This window comes from Cucurbita moschata, unplaced genomic scaffold (assembly GCF_002738365.1).
Source record: "Cucurbita moschata cultivar Rifu unplaced genomic scaffold, Cmos_1.0 Cmo_Scf00589, whole genome shotgun sequence".
Lineage (NCBI taxonomy): Eukaryota > Viridiplantae > Streptophyta > Magnoliopsida > Cucurbitales > Cucurbitaceae > Cucurbita > Cucurbita moschata.
In genome coordinates this window covers 4694-4901 of record NW_019269105.1, presented here as the reverse complement: position 1 = coordinate 4901, position 208 = coordinate 4694, and positions in this window count along the sequence as shown.

Here is a 208-nt window from a genome sequence, read left to right as displayed (position 1 = left end):
GCCCCACGCACGAGGGGGCGAGCCATGAGCACGCCTTGGCCATAGGCCTTAGCGGGCATACGAGCGCTCAGGTCATGCTCCCACACATGCATCATTCTCGCTAACACCAAAACCCACACCACCCCAACTGACGCACGCATGCATTTTAGATGCCCTTGCATTGGAGCATGTCCGATCATCAACACTTAACAAGTAGAATCATTACGTT